Source organism: Bos grunniens, chromosome 24 (genome assembly GCF_055505025.1).
Source record: "Bos grunniens cultivar Pamir isolate PY7600 chromosome 24, Bosgru_T2T1.0, whole genome shotgun sequence".
NCBI classification, from domain to species: Eukaryota; Metazoa; Chordata; class Mammalia; order Artiodactyla; family Bovidae; genus Bos; species Bos grunniens.
Genome location: NC_141188.1, coordinates 30,838,618 through 30,856,759, shown reverse-complemented (window position 1 = coordinate 30,856,759; position 18,142 = coordinate 30,838,618). Strand labels below are relative to the sequence as shown.

Below are 18,142 nucleotides of genomic sequence, written 5' to 3'. Positions count from 1 at the left end.
GAGCGTGTGGCTAGCCGTCTATGGGGTCGCACAGAGTTGGACACGACTGAAGCAATTTAGGAGCAGCAGCAGCAGCTTAGCACAGATAAGAACAAGGGTGCAGAGAGGGTATAAATGTGGAAACAGCCCCCCAGTCTTACCTAGCCATTCCTGGAGGATTGATTCTCCTCCAGTTGTTCCTTCAACAGGGAATCTCTACTGAGGATCCAAATTGTGGACAAGAGATTCAATCAGCTCAGATAAGATGACACATTTTTCCCTTTGCTCCAACAGAGCAGTGAGGGGGGTCTATTACAAGGAGATTTCAAAGACTTGTCAGCTTCCTTAGCAAGAGGAGAGGGCACCTCTATTAATGGCCTCCGAAGATGACACAGAGGGAAGAAGAGTAAGTCTCCCAAAGGAAACAGAGATGCTATTAGGAAGAGAAAGTGAAAAGGTCAGTTTTCATTCCAATCACAAAGAAAGGCAATGCCAAAGAATGCTCAAACTACTGCACAATTGCACTCATCTCACATGCCAGTAAAGTGATGCTTAAAATTCTCCAAGCCAGGCTTCAGCAATATGTGAACCATGAATTTCCAGATGTTCAACCTGGTTTTAGAAAAGGCAGAGGAACCAGAGATCAAATTGCCAACATCCGCTGGATCATCGAAAAAGCAAGAGAGTTCTAGAAAAACATCTATTTCTGCTTTATTGACTATGCCAAAGCCTTTGACTGTGTGGATCACAATAAACTGTGGAAAATTCTGAAAGAGATGGGAATACCAGACCACCTGACCTGCCTCTTGAGAAACCTGTATGCAGATCAGGAAGCAACAGTTAGACCTGGACATGGAACAACAGACTGGTTCCAAATAGGAAAAGGAGTACATCAAGGCTGTATATTGTCACCTTGCTTATTTAACTTATATGCAGAGTGCATCATGAGAAACACTGAGCTGGAGGAAGCACAAGATGGAATGAAGATTGCCGGGACAAATATCAATAACCTCAGATATGCAGATGTGCTAAGTCACTTCAGTCGTGTCCGACTCTGTGCGACCCCATAGACGGCAGCCTACCAGGCTCCCCCATCCCTGGGATTCTCCAGGCAAGAACACTGGAGTGGGTTGCCATTTCCTTCTTCAATGCATGAAAGTGAAAAGTGAAAGTGAAGTCACTCAGTCATGTCCAACGCTTAGCAACCCCATGGACTGCAGCCTCCTCTGTCCATGGGATTTTCCAGGCAAGAGTACTGGAGTGGGTTGCCATTGCCTTCTCCAGATATGCAGATGACACCACCCTTATGGCAGAAAGTAAAGAAGAACTAAAGAGCCTCTTGATAAAGGTGAAAGAGGAGAGTGAAAAAGTTGGATTAAAGCTCAACATTCAGAAAACTAAGATCATGGCATCTGGTCCCATCACTTCATGGCAAATAGATGGGGAAACAGTGGAAACAGTGGCTGACTTTATTTTCCTGGGCTCCAAAATCACTGCAGATGGTGATTGCAGCCATGAAATTAAAAGATGTTTACTCCTTGGAAGGAAAGTTATGATCAACCTGCTGCTGCTGCTGCTGCTGCTAAGTCGCTTCAGTTGTGTCCAACTCTGTGCGACCCCATAGACGGCAGCCCACCAGGCTCCCCCATCCCTGGGATTCTCCAGGCAAGAACACTGGACTGGGTTGCCATTTCCTTCTCCAATGCATGAAAGTGAAAAGTGAAAGTGAAGTCACTCAGTCGTGCCCGACTCTTAGCAACCACATGGACTGCAGCCCACCAGGCCCCTCCATCCATGGGATTTTCCAGGCAAGAGTACTGGAGTGGGGTGCCATTGCCTTCTCCGTGATCAATCTAGATAGCATATTAAAAGGCAGAGACATTACTTTACTAACAAAGGTCCATCTAGTCAAGGCTTTGGTTTTTCCAGTTGTCATATATGGATGTGAGAGTTGGACTATAGAGAAAGCTGAGCATCGAGTAGTTGATAGTTTTGAATTGTGGTGTTGGAGAAGATGCTTGAGAGTCCCTTGGATTGCAACCAATCCAACCAGTCCATCCTAAAGGAGATCAGTCCTGGGTGTTCATTGGAGGGACTGATGCTGAAGCTGAAACTCCAATATTTTGGCCACCTGATACGAAGAGCTGACTCATTTGAAAAGACCCTGATTCTGGGAAACATTGAGGGCAGGAGGAGAAGGGAACGACAGAGGATGAGATGGTTGGATGACATCACCGACTCAATGAATATGGGTTTGGGTAGGCTCCAGGAGTTGGTGATGGACAGGAAAGCCTGGTGTGCTATGTATGGTTCATGGGGTCGCCAGGAGTCGGACATGACTGAGCGACTGAACTGAACTATGACTGAACAACAACACTATGACCAACACATTTATGTTGACTGCTGAACTTTGCATTTTATGATATAGCCCTGGAAATAAAAACTGATATATTTAGACCATGGGTCCTTGATGTGAAAGGGCAATGTGGTATTGTGCTAATGGCCAATGTGGAGCACTTGTCAAATCAATCAAGATTGCTATCTAAGAAAGCCAGAGTTACTGAATAAACTTTTAAATGGTCAATCCATTGATGATGCAAACACAACCTACTTTCATGATTCTCTTAATACAGTTACCAATGTTAGCTAGAATTTAAGCAGAAAAGGAAAATGTTTCATCTGAATTTAGATCCAGACAGTCAGCTCACCTGTTGCTCTAGAAGCCAAAACAATCCAGTGTCCTTTCAACATAAGAGAACAAACTATATACACATCTCAAAATACTCCTAGACCTGGAAGACGTAGACAAGGCAACGGAGTCTTCATATCAGGTTTAGAGAGTTCATTTCTCTAGGACTACAACAGCCTTTTATCATCATATCAGGAAGACTGAGGATCTCAGGCAAAATCTTGCCCATCAACATCATTTTTTCAGGGAGACTGAGGATCTCAGGCAAAATCTTGCCCATCCCTGGCTTAAATGTATTGGCCTTCTGGGCAAAAATAAAAATTCTTTTCAATACTAATGACACTGCTGATATATTTTTTTAAAAAATATTTATGCGCAAATTTGAAAATCCTAAACCAAGTAATAGTTAAAGTGGGGAGAGGGTCAAAGGTATATTTATCTTTAAATGTCAGGTAAGGTTTCCTCCACTATTTGTCCCCAGGTGATTTCCAAATTCCACTATATTTGAGCCACGGTCCATTTCAAGGGCAGCGTGATCTTTTAAAATAAACAAGATCATGTTACTCCTCCCTACAACATTCTTCACTGGCTCCTTAGAACCTTCAGGTCAGCTTGTACCTTGCCTCCCACGAAGGCATCTAGGGTCCCTCAGGTCAGCTCTCTGCTGGCCTCCCATCCCCCGATCCCTACTGGCCACTGTAATGCACTCTGCAATCAACCATGTGTACAACTGCTCCATGTCTCCAAAACTTGTCACTGAATCTCATCTATCTACTATTCCTTTCCTCCTCTCTATCTCTATCCCAGTTACCATTTCCCCATCCATATCTCTTCTTTGATTAGCTCTGTTCATTTTGGAATTTTCAGCTCAGGTGTCTTCCCTTCCAGAAACTTTTCCTGAGATAGGAGACCCTGTGTGTGTGCTCATAATAATGCCCTCAGCATGGCAACCATCATCACAGCTCTCATAAGACTAGACCATCTTATGTATTTAGAAATCTAGCTCTTCCATTCAGCTGTGAACTTCTAGAACAATACGGAGTTAAAGACATTTAAAGATGTCTTATTCCTTTGTGTACTTCCAGTATCTGACACATTATTGGGTACAAACGATGCAATATATACATGTCTATTGAAGACAACAAGAGCACAAAATTAGTAGTACAGAGGCATCATTATTATGCCCACCCTCATCTTCTGCCATGGCTGGAAGTAGGTATTATCATCCTTCCATTATCCCCATGCTGAGAAAAGGATAACTACCTCTTCTCTGCTTAAAGAGAAAATGACAAGGGGGTCTTCTGCCAGCACTGCATACAAAATCAGGCTTGAGTGTGGTTATCCAGTCATCCAGCGGCCTCCTACCTGGAATGGGTGATGACTCTAAGCTTTTCACTCACTGTGAATGCCTTAGAAGGCTGATTTCACAAGCAGGCAGGGGAAGATTTGAAAAGCCCTGGCTTGGATTCTTATAAAGTCTATTTGAGAGAGAAACTGGGGTTGCTAAACCAGAGAGCCTGGCCTGTTCTCCTTGCGGCATGATGTGATGGTTTCTAAGTGAGAAGCAAAGCACAGAGGCAAGGACTGGCCTTTCCAGTGGCAGAGAAGCTGAGGTCCATTGGGCGCTAGAGGTCCAATCAGAATGCAGATAAAAGAATACCTGTCCTGTGATACCTGCAAATGATTGAGGACAGGGAATTGATGGGCTGGAAAGGAAGGACAGAACCATATTGAAATTGTAAAGGCTACTGATATTTAGATCTATGACGCTTTTGAACTGTGGTGTTGGAGAAGACTCTTGAGAGTCCCTTGGACTGCAAGGAGATCCAACCAGTCCATTCTGAAGGAGATCAGCCCTGGGATTTCTTTGGAAGGAATGATGCTAAAGCTTAAACTCCAGTACTTTGGCCACCTCATGCGAAGAGTTGACTCATTGGAAAAGACTCTGATGCTGGGAGGGATTGGGGGCAGGAGGAGAAGGAGACAACAGAGGATGAGATGGCTGGATGGCATCACTGACTCGATGGACATGAGTCTGAGTGAACTCTGGGAGTTGGTGATGGACAGGGAGGCCTGGCATACTGCAATTCATGGGGTCACAAAGAGTGGGACACGACTGAGCAACTGAACTGAACTGAACTGAATCTTGGATTTACTGACTAGCATTGGTGAGGTTGAAGAAAGACAAAGGTTAGCTGAATAATCTTGTTTCCGAGCCTTTGCTAGGTTGACCACCAGCATTTCTGCTAGGAGCCAGGGATACTGTGATACTATGGTTTACATTTGACATAGGAGCCTTTCTCCATTCTAGTCATAAGCAGCTGGTCCAGGGTTTCACACGGCACAAAATATTTGTAAAAGCTGGCATCTTTAGGATTTTTTTTCCATCTAGAGCACATTTGAAAAGTTGGCATTTACAATTCCCTGAAGTATCCATCTCTAATGAAAACAATGTTGGAGCCTTAAGCACTTTGGCATTTTCTGGACACACTATAAATATACAGGATGTATTTTATCACAGACTGTGTGTGAGAGCACAGGGACAAAGAATGAGCACCGGGGAAAATGGTTTGAGGCAATTCTTTCAACATATTTTCCAAGGCCATTTCAAACGACACACCTGTCCTTGAACTCCCTGGTGATCATTTTAATAGCAACAAGGACCATTTGCTAACAGGCCTGGACTGCAAGTTGCATTTGACTTTTTTTGTTACTAAGGAGACTGTGTTCTAGCCTCTTAAGATATTTCAAGCTTTCTTAGCAGCATATCCCTAAAACTTCACAAAACTGTTAAGAATTTCTGCACAGGCTTTAGTTATTTTTTTTTAATAAAAATATTTATTTGGCTGCCCCAGGTCTTAATTGTAGCATACAAGATCTTCAATCTTCAATGTGGGATGTGGGATTTTTTTTTTTTTTTTTAGTTGCCACATATGGGATCTAGTTCCCTGATCAGGGATCAGACCTGAATTGGCCCCCTGAATTGGGAACCCAGAGTCTTAGCCACTGGACCACCAGGGAAGTCCCAAGGCTTTAGTTTGAAACCATTCATCAAACTTCTGTTATTTTATTTCTTCCATTTAACCACCTTTGACTGTTGACTTGGTAACAGAAATCCTGTGCTGAAACCGTGGTCTGCTAGAGGTATCTGTCAGGATGAGAGAAACGCAAATAGTGGCCCAAATGAACACTGCTTCATCACCAGCGGTCATTACCTCACTGCAACTTACTGCATGATCTGCTCAGGTAATTAATGGAATGGGGGTGGGGGTGGGCAGAGAGGAGCGGTGACAGGAAATATGAAAATAATTTTAGTCCCACCTCTGATCTCCCCCCGCACCCACTTTTTTGAAACTTCAAACTAGCTGGGCAGGCTGGCGACAGTCCAGGCCACATGGGTGCCCTTTAGGGACAGCATTCTAAGAACACTATCCAGAGTTCTTCGGAATTTGCCAGCATCTCTCAGTTGAATACAATTAGCAGACAGATCATGGAGTTGCTACTTGGAGGACGTCCCTTCATATAACAGAGGAGGCTCAGCCTCTCCGGGATGTATTTATGGACAGAGTGACGCCGCCACGTGCAACAGATGGAGGTATGGCACTGCTGGTACACGCTACAGAGAACCGAGCTGAAAGAAAAGTCACGTTGCGTGTCGCCATGGAAGCGGCACCTTGACAGAGCAGTACCTGTAAAAGTGAAATGTTTAACGATGAATAATTTTGTTTGAAGCTCTTCTGACTCCACATTTCCACGGAAAATGAAACCACGGGAGGCATGAAAAATCTCCAAAGGGCCTTTATACATAGATTAATGTGGTAATTCTCTCATTACTATGTTCTGAAGAAGAGCTCCTTACGCCAGGCTCTGTGCTTTGCCTTCAGTTATAACATGGCTTTGCATTAAGTGTTTTAATAAAATGTGAAATTAAATGATCATCCCTGGTGATATTCAGCTTTGGGTTGAGGTAAGGAAAAAATGTACTTCTGCAGTACATAAAGCCGAAGAGATGGTTCTGTCCCCAGTGAAGAGACCACTGGTCAAATGCGATTTCCCATGGGTCTGCGCCTCTCCCTTAATGGGGAATTTGTTACTACTCTCTCTGGCACCTTTGAGAATTACAAATAATGTAACCCATTGACAGTCATGGAATATGTATGCTATCTGAAGCCAACCAATTTAATTTATTCTTTATTTAACCAGGTAGCACTGGGGAGAGCAATTATTAATATTAATATATTATGCCATTTTTAACTCTCTGTGCTTCTCTCTGGTGTAACAGCAATGGTACAGAAAAATAGAAGCCTTCTGAGCAGCATTCATCTATTGACGGGTGGACCTGTTAATAATAAGAGACATGAACAATTAAGGGGGATGGGATGTGATTCTTTCGTAGAAAAAATGATTTAACAGCTTTTCATATGACTTATTCTGAAATAATGACATGATTCTTCAGGACTGTTGAGGTTTTTACTTTCAAAGCAAGTGGTTTGACCAAACAGCTAGAAGATTCCCCACTAATGATGTAAGAGAATTTTCACAAGAATTGCAAGAATTCTTTTTTTTTAATTTTTAATTTTTTAACTTTACAATATTGTATTGGTTTTGCCAAATATCAACATGAATCTGCCACAGGTATACATGTGTTCCCCATCCTGAATCCTCTTCCCACCTCCCTCCCCGTACCATCCCTCTGGGTCGTCCCAGTGCATCAGCCCCAAGCATCCAGTATTGTGCATCGAACCTGGACTGGCGACTCGTTTCATATACGATATTATACATGTTTCAATGGCTCTCATTAGGTATTACAACTCCAATTCTTCCAGAGTAAGGCTGAGTTGACAAATCAAAAGGCAACCACATGTTGACTGCACTAATTCTTTAAGAAGTCACATCGCTTTGCTTCCTGAGGCTTCCACAACAGAAGACTCAGCTCTGAGCCCAGCTATCTAAACGATGGTTAAGAACTTGGGCTCAGAACCCAGACTTTCTAGTTCTGAATCCTGATTCTTCCACTTATTACCTTGGGCAAGTTTCTTAACCTTCCTCCAGCTTATTTTCTTCATCTGTACATTGATCGTGTAAATTTCGTATTTCTGATAGGAAGATTAAATGAGACACTAATGACAAAGCACTTAGAATGGAGCTTAGAACATGGTAGATATTCATTAAATGTTAGTTGTTGTCAGATTGGAACGCTAAGTCCCCCATAAACTCATGAAGTCCAGTCCTCCCATCGTTTCTCTCAAGACACATCATAACCCTGATCTAACTGGACGATGGGGTTATGCTCATAACTAACACATAATTCTAATTAAGGAAGACCTGAAACCTGCCACATTGAACTCATCATTTTTGAAAATGTCTGGAGACCAATCTAAATAATAAACACTAAATAGATTAAATTTCATCAGCCTTGTCTTTCTGAGCCTTGGGTACATTTCCCATTTTATCAGAATCAGAAGTTCCTGATCTCTGTAAAGCCTAAGCCAAGACCTAGTGACTATAGTGAATCATTCCCTGTGGCAGGTCCTGTGTAAAGGTACTTGATTTCCATCCTGAGGTGAGAGTAAAGAAAACAACAGTGAAAAATACAATTAATTCTCTGTGGTTGTAACAGAGTCACTTGTTATATCCCTCTTTCCTTCTTCTAGGTACAAAACTATACACATTTGCACAATGTTCTCAAGAGCTCTTTGTGTAGTAAATAAATAAATACACAAAATAGTCCTGTACAAGAGGCAGCATTTATTGGCTATGTTATTTTCATTGTGAGTTTAAAACCAGGGTCAATCCTTTACCATGCATACACACATACGTGCACACACACACACACACACACACTTTCTACACATTACATGCCAAATACATATACCAACTGATCACTGGGCAAAGGAACTGGAATCTGTCGATCATAAAACCAGATGAGAATGTAGAAGAAATCATCTAAAACAAGAGATACATTCTACGTATTTAAAAATGAACACTTGGCATCTAGGGCTGCTATGTTATTGACTCAAGGTCAGAAAATAAATTAGAGCTTGAGGTAGAACTAAAATTCACTCTCTGTCCAGACTTCTATCACATCTTCCTGCCTCTGTTGACAACAATACTCTGAACTTGCTTCAATTATTCAGATAAATGCTGAGTAAAACCCTGTGAGAATCTGAGAACATACCCGATCTTTATTTCTTGACCCAACTTGCCAGACTAAGGTCAGATAGTTAATCTTGCATTATTTCTTGATTCAAAAATTGACACATAATTTAGTCCTTTCCAGAAGGATTAATAGGTTCCTCCTGTGTTAAGAGATATTTACACTAGAGTCTTAAAAATACTGAATAGCATTACAGAAAATAAATCAACAAAAGTTCACATTACTTTTCAAATATCAATCATATGCTGACAAGTCAGTCCCTTTCAAATTACGAATTGCTAAAAACTGTCTAGCTGGTAGTAATTGCCAATGTTTTAAATGCAAGTCTTCTGTGAAACCATTGCTTCCCCTATAAGAATAGTTTATTTTCTGCAAGAGGAAATTATTTTTCTGCTTCTAATTTTATGTGTATTTTATTCAAATTTCATAGACTATAATTACAACATTCCTGATACTCCCTTGCATGGCAAATTTGCTTTCTCACCCCCACCCCGATATTTGTACATATTTTGTTTGTTTTTTAAAAGGCAGTAAAAAGAAATCCATGTTTTCATAGTTAATCAAAATCTAGTTATTCATAAATTAACTGGTTGGTTCTTAATCATGGTAACTTTGCCCATTGGAAAAGGTAGCGTTTTGGCTCAAAACCCACTGCTGCCACCTCGTGTTACTGGACAAGCACTGCCTGAGCTTTATTTCTCGTCTGTGTCAGAGACACAGTCCTCCATAGAGAGAAAGAGAGAGAGGTCTGTTACTTTAGCAATGATCTTAGTAATTAATTATTTAGGAAACTTTTGTCTCTCTCTATTGACTCTTTTATATTTGAATAGTCTGGGTTCCAGACATGCTTCTTTAATATGCTTGGCATTTGAATTCTTTGAAGGCTTTAAATCGATGAATACTAACAATGCAGTAGCTGAAGGCAATCATCCATATTGATGAAGTTCACTATAAATAGATATACGCTGCAATAGCCCATGTGTAAAAGCACTGTGTCCTTTTATTCTATTCCTATTGATTCCAAACCCTCTAAGGGCTTGGTTGTCAATAGCTGAGCCAGAGGCATCAGAAGAAGCCCACAGACCACTGAGTCATTTTGCATTACAGGGCAAAGACAAGCTCAGGAAAGAAAGCCACTCCTGTGTTCTAATTGAACTGATCAAACAAAGTACAAGGGTTTTCTTGCATGAGAAATTATTTTGTTGAATAGGAACTACCTTTCAAGGGCTCTAAAGGAATGTGATTTAAATAAATTTAAAGATTCATATCCATTTTATAGGGGTGATTATACATCAGGCAGTAGTAGCTCTTCGGGGAAGGGCTGTTAGAAACGTGAAGGGCTGCGGTTCCACAGCCGTGAGCAAGCCGGGAGGGTGGCCAGTGTGTGGAATGGATTTCAAGACTGGGAGGATGTTATGATTCTCTCTTCCTCTGCCACGTACAGCAGATATGTGTCCAGGGTTTGGAGAGTCTCTCAGGAGCAGAGAAGCACTCTAAAGGACAGAGGGGCCATAAAATCTGTCATAACATGGGCACAGAACTGAGAGTCTTTGGGTCTTTGGATGTGGATTTTTCCATTAACTTGAGTCATAATCTAACTCGGGTCTTTCCCACTCTTACTAATTTCCATGTGTTTGTAGACCAGACTTGAAGTTTTTTATAGCACTTTCACTCTCATTCCACCGGACTGAATTCAGACACACGATTACACACATATTTCATGTGCTGGGAAATGGTGTCTAGATTTGTGCTCAGGAAGTACAGGAAATAAATTCTGATGACTATATAGTGGAACTGTTTCCCTTACTGATGCAACTAAATAGATCTCTGGGGCACTGTCTTCTGCAAATACGTATAGAATAAGCTCCTCCTCAGTCCTGCCGGGCTTCCCTGGTGGCTCAGATGGTAAAGAATCTATCTACAATGCAGGAGACCCAGATGCTATCCCTGGGTCAGAAAGATCTCCTGGAGAAGGAAATGGCAACCCACTCCAGTATTCTTGCCTGGAGAATCCCATGGACAGACAAGCCTGGCAGGCTACAGTCCATGGGGTTGCAAAGAGTTGAACACAACTGAGCAACTAACACTTTAACTTCAGTTTCAGTACTGCTAGCTTTGAGATATGTACAAATGAATGGACCCCCAAATCTCAGTGGCTTTACCAACAATCTCAGCTTATTTCTCATACATATTGTGGTTAAATATGAAAGCTCTGTAAGCAGTCTTCCATGATGAAATATGGGGATGCAGCCCTCCTCAACCTTGTGGCATTTCCATCCATGAAAACTCTGAAGCCTTCACTCCAGCCAGAGCATGGAGGATCAACAATCGTGGAGAATTGCACGAGATGCTTGTAGACCAGACCTGGAGTTTTTTTAGAGCACTTTCACCCTCATTCCACTGGACAGAATTCAGACACATGATAACACATACTTCATGTGCTGGGAAATGCTGTCTAGATTTGTGCTCAGGAAGTACAGGAAATAAATTCTGATGAATATATAGCAATACAATAAATAGAATGCATACTCATCTCCCAGTACCTTATGATTGTCAAACAGCGGTCAGCAAACTACAGCCCATGAGTCAAATCGAGCAGACCACTTGTTTTCATATATCCCAAGAACTAAGAATGTTTATTACATTATTAGTTAGAAGACTATAAGAGAGAAAGAATACACACCAGGCATCATTTATTACCTGCAAAGCTTAAAATATTTACCATATGGGCCTTTTACAAAAAGTAATGGCCAACTCCTGGTCTACCTATTTCATTTAGCACCCTGGAAAGAAATAGATGTCACCCTCAAAAGATCATTAATGAAGGGACTTGTATTAGTTTTCTATTGCTGGCTTATTTCTATTGGTGGCTTAAAACAACACACATGTGTTATCTCATAATTTCTGTGGATCAGGATTCTGGTACAGCTTTCTTGGGTCCTTTGCTTAAGGTCTCACTGTTTTACAGTCCAGGTATTGGCTGGGGCTGTGGTCTCATCAAAGGCTTGAACAGGGAAAGATTCCTTTCCAAGTACTCTTGGGCTGATGGCAGAATTTTTCTCCTCGTGTTTGTAGGCCTGAGATTCCATTTCCATGCTGAGTAGAGACTACCCTAAGGCTCTAGAGACCCCCATAGATCTCTTCCATGTAACCCTCTCCATGCAGCCAACAACTGGACTTGTGTCTTTTTCAAGGCCAGCAAAGCCTTGTATGATATAACCTAATCAAGGGAGTGACATCTCATCACCTTTGCAATGCTGTGTTGGTTAGAAACAAATCACAGATTCTACCTGTGCTCAAGGAGAGGGGGTTACCAGTTACTAGAATAGGATGAGACTCTAGCTATAGGAGAGGACCACCACAGTGGTGCCCAGGGCCTTTGGTGTAAAATGCAACCACCACCAACCTTTGACCTAGCAGGACAACTGGGGGAATAAGGACCAGAGCTTCTCTTTCTTCCAGTTCTCTGTCTGTTGCCTGACTCCCCTCTCCCCCTTCCCCAGAAATCCAACAGAAAAGCAGAGGACAATGGAGACTTGATTGATCCAACCATGCAAAGCCAGCCTCCTAAATTACAGAGGAAGGTGGAGATGGGTGGAGAGTGGATCTTGCTGCTGCTGCTGCTGCTAAGTCACTTCAGTCATGTCCGACCCCGTACAACCCCAGAGACGGCAGCCCACCAGGCTCCCCTGTCCCTGGGATTCTCCAGGCAAGAACACTGGAGTGGGTTGCCATTTCCTTCTCCAATGCATGAAAGTGAAAAGTGAAAGTGAAGTCGCTCAGTTGTGTCCAACTCTTCGTGACCCCATGGACTGCAGCCTACCAGGCTCCTCCGTCCATGGGGTTTTCCAGGCAAAAGTACTGGAGAGGGTTGCCATTGCCTTCTCCAGGAGTGGATCTTGGAGGGGCAAATAAAAGCCATTCCTAATTTTGGGCTTTTGATTTTCTCACATTTCAAGGAAAACAGCAAATACCCTTCAGATACAATGATAAGTCTATTATTTGACTAATAGTTATCCACATCAGAACCAAGAATGACCAGGGCCCACCACCACCCAGAGGACCATTAAGGCTACTCGAAATCATCTGAAAAGCCAACACGGCTTGACTTGCCTCAGAGGTAAGTTGAGCTCAGAGAACATTGATGCTCACTCTGCTTCTGGAAATGAAAATGCAACAGCATGTTTTACTCTGACCAAGTGATACTGTTGGAGAATGCTCTTTATGGAAAGATGAATACTACTCCACCCAGTGATGGGAGCAGGTGACACCTGCCAGTAATCCTCACTTGAATTCCCACTTGAATATCCAGCTTAGTGTCTGCGCTGAGATGAATGATAACTTTCTCCCACTGAGTCATGCCTGCTGTAGAAACAGAGGCATGGCCTACCTGGGGAAAGCTGGTATTTACAACACTAGCTTTTCAGTAATCAAATTTCTCAGTAGTAGAGCATTTCACTACGAGGTCCGTTTCCCCAGACCGCTACTCGGCTATATCAAATGCATCAAGGAGAGAGTACCCTTAAAAAGTGGGAGTATGTTGGATCTGCTGATGGATAATTAAGACCAAGGCAAAAGAATTAGGGTTCATCATTCTTTGGCATATTTCTAGGTATTTTATGTTTTGTGGTTACCATATAAAAGAATAAGTGGTGGTTATCCAAAAGTGAGTTTGGAATCCTTTAACAGTACTTACTGGGTGTAAGGTGGGCTCAAGGATATATTGTACAACACAGGGAAAAGAGTCGATATTTTGTAATAACTGTCAATGGAAATTAATCTTTCAAAATGGTACAAAAACTTTAAAAAATTGAAAATTAAAAGAAATTAAAATAAAAAATGATACATTTGGCCTAAAATTGCAAATGAGGAGCTACATACAATACAAAATAATACCAATATATTCATAGAATTTGAGTATATCTTGCATGTAAAAGTGCCAACAGAATCAGAGATGCAGAAAGTGAGAACAGACCTCATAAACAAGGAAGGCTTTGAGCCATGAATTCTGCTAATAAAATTCGAGTAAATTCTTTCGTTAATATAAGAGGTTTTCCTTCATATCACTTCCTCCCACACACTGTACCCAATAAGGCATTGCTGCCTAATTGAAAAGTTTTCTAATGAGAGTTTAGGTAAAACTCATTAGCTAGATATGATAACATGGCAGACTTCCTAGCAGCAACTTTATTGGTTACCTATAAATAGAAAATTAATTAATGATGAAGAAAATAAATCTGTAGCCATACCAGAGGTATAAACAGTAGTATTGTTTTAAACTTCTATTAACTATTAGTTCATTACAACAAATTACAATGGCCATGGAAGCATCATCTGAATATCCAGTTTACCTGTGATTGGTAACCCTGAATCGGACACCATATGTGCTTGTGATGGGAGATTTTAAACTCTTCCTATAAAACATGTAGCCTAGAAAACCTTAGCAGCAAAGTGTTGCTCATTTAAAAATGCGAATCTTTAGCTGTTGTGTGCGTGCTAAGTCTCTTCAGTTGTGTCCGACTCTTTGCGACCCCATGGATTGCAGCCTGCCAGCCTCCTCTGTCCATGGGATCCTCCAGGCAAGCATACTGGAGTAGGTTGCCATTTCCTTCTTCAGGGTTCAGTTCAGTTCAGTCGCTCAGTCGTGCCCAGCTCTTTGCGACCCCATGAATTGCAGCACGCCAGGCCTCCCTGTCCATCACCAACTCCCGGAGTTCACCCAAACTCATGTCCATCGAGTCGGTGATGCCATCCAGCCATCTCATCCTCTGTTGTCCCCTTCTCCTCCTGCCCCCAATCCCTCCCAGCATCAGAGTCTTTTCCAAGGAGTCAACTCTTCTCATGAGGTGGCCAAAGTATTGGAGTTTCAGCTTTAGCATCAGTCCTTCCAAAGGACACCCAGGACTGATCTCCTTCAGAATGGACTGGTTGGATCTCCTTGCAGTCCAAGGGACTCTCAAGAGTCTTCTCCAACACTACAGTTCAAAAGCATCAATTCTTCAGTGCTCAGCTTTCTTCACAGTCCAACTCTCACATCCATACATGTAGTTGTTGGGTATAAGAGGATAATTTTTAACCACTTTTTGATTTTTTGAATTTTTATATCAAGTATTTTTTATAATACACAAGTAAAATTCATTAAAAAAATCAAACCCACATAAAGTAGATAAAATGTAGTTAGAAACTTACTTTATAAGAACAAAGTAGAGTGGAGAATTTTGGAGGTGGATGGTGGATATTGGAAAAAAAGTTTGTTTTAGTTCTCTTATTCAAGCGACAGTTACAAAATATCTTACCCTTAAATTCAATTTAATGTTAAAGAGTTGATATATGGTTACATATTACAGTATTGAGTAGAATTTAGTAGTTATCTATTTAATTAGGCCATCAGTCAGAAGATGTCAGAAAATATCCCAGAGAGTGTGCATTTTCCAAAGTAGAATTGGTATTCCAATTGATTCCTTTACAGTAGTCATTTCCCACTTTATACTGCACAAGACAGAATCTGAATAAGAATCATACATTGAAAATATCCAATACTTTCCTGTCATCTTTCTCTGTATACGTAATACATACAATACGTAGTCCAAATTTATCATGTGTGGAAGTTAGCCCCTTCAAAACTCTGTTCTCTTTATATCCCAGACTTCATTCACACACTCCCTGGATATTCTTCATGTCAACACATAGAACTGTATGTTCTGGCTTGGTTTTCCATTTTTCCCTATCCTCACACCTTTGACATGAATCCCCTCAATTTGAAATCCCCCTCCTTTGTTATCCATCATGTAAACTCTTCCCCATCTGGGAATGTAAGCACACTCTCACCCATAAAGTCTCCTGGTCACATTCATGCAAAGATTAGTCATTCTTTCTGAGAATGTGCAGCATTCTGTAAAGACCACAGCGTTATCTAAACTGCATTGTAATCATTTGTTTGCCAAGCCCATCTTCACTGCTGAACTGTAGGTAGCTTCTTCTCATTTGTACCATCTCACCACTAGCATGGTGGTACAGAGTAGACTTTAAGGGATCTTGGTTTAATAAATGAATGATTAAATGAACAGGTGAATATTAAAATTGCCTTATTGAGAATCAATCATCAGTTTTATATAGCACAGAGAAGAATAATGGCTTCAAAAGTTTACATACTAGTCACCTGTAATCTAGGGCAATATTGACAGCAAATAGCAAGGACTACTGCATCCTTGCTCCTAGTGCACATGCCAATTTCTAATCTCCTACATTTCCACTAAGGAAGATGTAGCTTTAGTTTTTCTAGGTTCCTCTGCTAAATATAAAACGTATCAACAGGAACGGCATGGCCAGAAGAGATTGGCAAGGAAAGAATTTAAAGTTTGTAAGTTTATTCAAGGAGAAAATACAATAGAAAGAAACCAGACACACTGGAAATCTCTGAAAACGACAGGGAGAATTTAATCTTTACATCCTTTGCCCTGCTGAGCCAACATAAAGCGCAGCAGTGTTTTCTTGGTGCCAGTAGAGGGCAGCACACACTTCGTTAACTAGGAACGCAGGCTGTACTGAATTCCTACTCAAGGAGCCAGAACTCCAGTACGTGCTCTAGCAACGGAAGAACCCAGGATTCTTCCACCTCAAGCAGAAGTCTGCCCACCCCCCAAAACGTGATGCTTTAAATATTTTTGTGTTAACATCATTTCATCCAATTCTACTGCAGATTTTAAGCTGTGATTGTGTTTATGCTTTACGGGTTAATGTGGCAAAGCAGAAAGAAGGTAGGCTTTGAATTTAGACTAGGTTTGAACATCTGGATCCACCACTAGCTAGCCGTGTGATTTGGCCAAGTTACTGAATCGTTCCAATCCTCTTTTTACTCACCTTTAAGATACAGATAATAAAATCTCAGTCATGGAGTCAGATCAAATGAATACATGGGTATCACCTTGATGTTCTACAGCTGTCTTCCCTCCTTCTCTGTTTCTTCCCATTTAAGAAAAGCAAACATGTGCAAACGTCTATCATATACAAGGCAGGACACCTTGACAGAACCAAAAAGTGCCCAGAGCCAGCCTTGGGTAAATTTGCCAACTGAGCCAAATTTCTCTTCCAGGAGCTCTAGCAGAGAGTATTAGAACACAATGAATAATAGTAATAATATAAAGTTTTTGACAGTAATAAACACATTACACATTACAGAAGTATGGAAGACAACGCCATTTAGTAATGTGTAATATGGTACTGCACTAGGAATTCAAGAGAATTTAGTCTTCATTTACAATGACATGGTTAGGATGTCTTGGCGACCCACAACAAAGTTTGTCCAAGTAGATACTGGTCTAGAGAAGCACAAACTCACCAGTGTGTGAGGTCAGCTAGAACAACAGACTTCAAGAATCTCTGCCTGTCTTATACCATACAATTATTCTCCTTTTATAACCAAAAAACACTTTTAGACAGCGCAACATAAAACAGTAACAAAAAAGAGAGCAACAGGGATGAAAAAGCCTGTTTCCACCAAGGATGCCAACCAAATGGGAACCAACAACAAAATCTGGGGACCAAACTGGGAATAAATAGCTGAGAAATTCAACACAAAGACAGCAAAATTCAGAGCTAAAGCTGACTTACCATATAAGCGTGGACTTGACAAGCTGTGTACAGCGGGTACTAGGGGCCTCTCTGTCTTCTCAGGAAACTCGTGGTCCAAGGCTGGGGTCTGCAGAGTTGGGCAGTGCCCACTGTGTCTGCTGGGACGTCCATGAGAGCTGTGGAAATCAGTGAGTTCACCCACATGAGACCAAGAAGAGGCTGTTTATTCAGAGCTTTTTATAGCAAGGGGGTCACCCACCATCACTTGTGTTTGGTAGAAATGTAAAGGCAGGTAGAGACACGGGCAAGCCTTCTCGTGGAAGCTGGGTGACATCAGGTATGCCTGATTGGAGGCTCTTGGCATGGAGACCCTGCAGGTGGGCTAGCTACAGGTGGAGCATCCTTTGTGATTGGTCAGGGGTTCATGTTTGGGGTTCTCAGGTTGGTCCTATGTTGGAAGAGAGGGCAAAATTAGGGAAATTGTCAGTTATTAATATTAGTCACATCTTAGCCATTTCAGACCAATTGTCACATGGCTATGCTTAGTCTCCTGGATTGGTTCTTACAGACAGCACACTGACTTCTTGGATTGGTTACAGTGGAGAGCAGCCTGGCTTCCTGGACTGGTCCCTGCAGGTTGTCGGTCAGGGTTTACTTCTCTATATATCTTGGCCATATATAGATGCCATCTATAGATGGCATCACTGACTCAATGGACATGAGTTTGAATAAACTCCAGAAGTTGG

The 18,142-nt window shown here is 41.6% G+C and overlaps 1 long non-coding RNA gene across 5 annotated transcripts in view; it reads right to left on the bottom strand.

The window, feature by feature from the left end:
• Positions 1–18,142, bottom strand: part of LOC147345995 (uncharacterized) — a 272,600-nt gene that overhangs the window by 20,012 nt on the left and 234,446 nt on the right. For 3 of the 5 annotated variants that reach the window (XR_015153434.1, XR_015153435.1, XR_015153438.1), the window contains 2 exons: positions 17,656–17,844; positions 17,436–17,572 (listed from right to left, as the gene is read on the bottom strand). This is a non-coding gene — a long non-coding RNA (uncharacterized LOC147345995). Of the gene's footprint in view, positions 1–6,846; positions 7,008–17,435; positions 17,573–17,655; positions 17,845–18,142 lie in introns of those variants that run through there. The other 2 variants (XR_015153437.1, XR_015153436.1) reach the window with 2 other exon arrangements.